This window comes from Galeopterus variegatus, unplaced genomic scaffold (genome assembly GCF_000696425.1).
Source record: "Galeopterus variegatus unplaced genomic scaffold, G_variegatus-3.0.2 Scaffold9131, whole genome shotgun sequence".
Classification (NCBI taxonomy): domain Eukaryota; kingdom Metazoa; phylum Chordata; class Mammalia; order Dermoptera; family Cynocephalidae; genus Galeopterus; species Galeopterus variegatus.
The window spans coordinates 57,759-61,359 of NW_007735242.1; the positions used below are offsets into that span (position 1 = coordinate 57,759).

Sequence of the window (3,601 nt, forward strand, 5' to 3'; positions counted from 1 at the left end):
TTGTTATATGGATATTCAATTGTCCCAGCGGAATTTACTGAAAAGAATGGAATTGCTTTTGAAGTTTATTACAAAAATCAGTTGTTATATACGTGTGGTACTATTCCTGGGCTCCATATTCTTTGCATTTATCTATTTGTCTGTCTTGATGCCAATTTCATACTGTCATGATTACTGTAGTTTTGTAATTTCTTGAAGTCAGGTAGTAAAAGTTCTTCAACTTTGTTCTTTTTTCTCAAAGTTGTTTTGGCTGTTCTATACACCTTGTATTTCCTCATGAATTTAATAATTAACTTGTCAATTTTTACAAAAAGCCTACTGGATTTTGGCTGAGATTACATTGAATATATGAACCAATTTGAGGACAGGTGGCTAGCTAGCTAGCTATTATTTTTATTGATTGATTGATTTAACCAGTAAGGGGATCTTAACCCTTGACTTGGTGTTATCAGCATCACGCTTTCCCAAGTAAGCCACGGGCCTGCCCTATTTTATTTTTCTAAAACTAGCATTTTCCTTTTATTTCTGCATAGAAATGGGACAGTCAAAGCAGAAATCAACATTTTGTTTAAAGGTTCAGTAACACTATTCACTTTGTGCTAAAAAGTGTGCAGTGCAAGACGACGTCAGGTGTTTATGGAATGCCTGGAGGTGTTTTGGACGCTCAACTTCAGTTACAAACTCACAACACACCTGGGGAGGAAGCCGCGCATCCACTCGAGACCAGGGGAGACAGGACGGGGGGGCGAGGCCCCCCAGGCCTGCGCTGGGTTGTGCAGGTGGCAGGGGACGCGTCTGAGGAAGAGTCTACTCCCCCGTGTCACTCACAGACACGCCTACAGTGTCTAAAGGACAGAGGTATGGGAACAGGCAGCCACATTTCTTTCATGAGGACTCGGGTCTTCCTTTCATGCTCAGCAAAATGGCCAACGCAACTGGTTTCAGCACTGAGCAGCTTGGATGGTCGCTGTGCAAGGGTGTCACGGCCTGCTAGGGTCTCCCCGTGGACCGGAAGAACGCCAGGCTGTGTCCTGAGGCCCCTGGCAGGGCTTCAGCGATGTCTCAGCCTGGAGCTGCTTCCCGGTGGACAGCAAACCGAGAGAAGCTGGAAGCAGACACCCCTGAGCTCGAGGCCGGCCTTTTCATCCGCCGGTTGTGCCTGCGAACCGTAAAGGTCGCCTGGTCCACAGCCGCGGTGATGCCATCCAGGGCCTTGTCCTGCAGCTCTAGCTAGGTCTCGGCGTCCAGAGCCAGCCCCTTCAGCTTCCTCAGGATCTGCGTGCCAGGCGCGGCAGCTCTTCTCTGCGGGGAAGACGTTCTCTTGCTTCTGAGCCTTGATTTTCCTGACTGCCGGCATCCTGGCAGAGAGCAAGCGACAGGCCACATCTGGCTTCCCAGGGAACCGCTGGTGCACACTGATTTCATACAGCAGTGAACCTGAACGTGATCCAGGTCTTCTCTCTCGAACCTGTGTGTGAGCACCGCACTGCTGCTGTGCATTTCCAGTGCACACACCAGGACAGTGAGCCTCTGTATTAGTACGTTTTGTGTTGCTATAACAGAATACCTGAGACTGGGTAATTTATAAAGAAGAGAGGTTTATTTGGCTTACGATTCTGGGACAGCTGCATCTAGTGTGGGCCTCAGGCTGCTTCTACCCATGGTGGCAAGTGGCAGGCAGACAGTGGGTACAAGCAGACCACATGGTGAGAGAAAGCAAAAGAGAGAGAGGAGGTGCCAGGGTCTTTTAAACAACCAGCTCTTGCGGGAACTAATAGAATGAGCTCTCACTCAAGCTCCCCTCCCCCACGGACAGTATTAATCCATTCATGAGGGATCTGCCCCCATGACTCAAACAGCTTCCAGTACTGCCACAGTGGGGATCAGATTTCCACATGAGTTTTGGGGAGGACAACACATCCAAACTCTATCAGCCTCCCAGGCCTAACAGGGGACTCTGTTTTTTTGGAAATAATAGGAGGAATTCTGAGCACGATCCCCTCTGTGAAAAGGTTCACAGCTAGTTGTTGAGGCGCCTTCCCTGGGCTTCGTTTCTGGCGGTGTCTTCCAAAGGTTGGAGCTGAAGGGCCATCAGGACAGATTCCAGTTCTGTCTGCAATCTGTCTGCCACATCCAGGCCCAACTCCATCTTGTCCAGGTTTCTCCTGACACTGTCCAGCTGCTCAAACTGATGGTGAAGGACTTTTGCTGTGTCCTCCAAACACCTCTGGGAAGAAGCTATGAGGCTGGTCGGTTACTTCCCCCTGGTGCTGGGGTAGGATGCAGCCTCCCCAGCGGCTCCCAGAGGCAACAACAGCAGTGCCCTCCAGAAGTGCTCAATGATCCTGAAAACGACGTTGCCACTGGACCACAGAGTGTTCAACCAGGGCTTGGTGTGGTCCTTCTCCAGGAGGGTGGTGGAGCTGAAGATCCAGTGTGACGTCTCCTTCTTCATCTCCACTATGCTGGACAGGAGAAAGCTAACCGGCACCTTTTTTTTTTTTTTTTTTTTTTTCATCCCCCATGAGTTTCAGTGAAAGCCAGTTTTCCAGGCACCCATCATTTCTGGGGCTCTGAGTAGTAGGAGCAGGGCCAGGTGTGGGTACAGACATCTCTGCTCATTGGTACCCGGGTCCTCTAAGCCAAGGGCAAGGCCACTACCCTTGCCTCTGAGGTGCTGCAGTAGGCTGGAGGATGGTGAGACACAAGTCCTGGTGATCCAGACCCGCACATGCTGGACACCATCTGGAGCCAGTCAGAGGCGCTGTGAGCGCTCACGCACTGGCACCTTATTTTAATATTGAGTCTTCCAACCCATGAACAAGGTATGTCGCTCCATTTATTTAGGTCTGCTTGCATTTCTAACAGCAATATTTTGTAGTTGCTGTGGTTTGAATGTTCCCACCAAAACTCATGTTGAAATTTGATTGCCTTTGTAACAGTGTTGAGAGGCAGGGCCTTTAAGAGCAGATTAGGTCATGAGGTCTTCACCCTCATGAATGATTAATACTATTATCACAAAAGTGGGTTAGTTATCATGAGACTGGGTTTGTTATAAAAGTGAGTTTGCCCCAGTTTCCTCTCTCTGTCTTGCATGCTCCCTTCCACCTTCCACCCTTTCACCATGGGATAACACTGGCCAGATGTCAGCACCATGCTCTTGGACTCTCCAGCCTCCAAAACTATGAGAAATAAATTTCTTTTCTTTACAAATTACCCAGTTTGTGGTATCCTGATATAGCAACAGAAAACAGACTAAGACAGTAGTTTTCAGAGTATAGCTCTTATACATTTTTTTCAGGTTTATCACTATTTCTTTTTTTGATGCAGTGTGTATGTGTGTTTAATTTTTTAGTTTCCAATTGTTTTTCAACAGTGTATGGAAACACAATTGAATTTTGTATATTGACCTTATATCCTATAACATTGCTAAACTCACTTCTAATCACTTATCACTTCTAATATCTTTTTTGCAAATTCTTTTGGGTCTTCTAGATGATCATATTGTCTGCAAATAACAACAGTTTTACTTTTTCCTTTTCAATATGGATGCCTTTTATTTCCATTTCTTGCCTTACTGCACTGCATATAATCTCCAGTA

General features: G+C 47.1%; 1 pseudogene; it reads right to left on the reverse strand.

Annotated features, from left to right (window-relative positions):
- Nucleotides 1-1,051: 1,051 nt before the first annotated feature.
- On the reverse strand, nucleotides 1,052-2,631 carry LOC103609070 (annotated as a pseudogene).
- Between the last annotated feature and the right edge of the window lie 970 nt (nucleotides 2,632-3,601).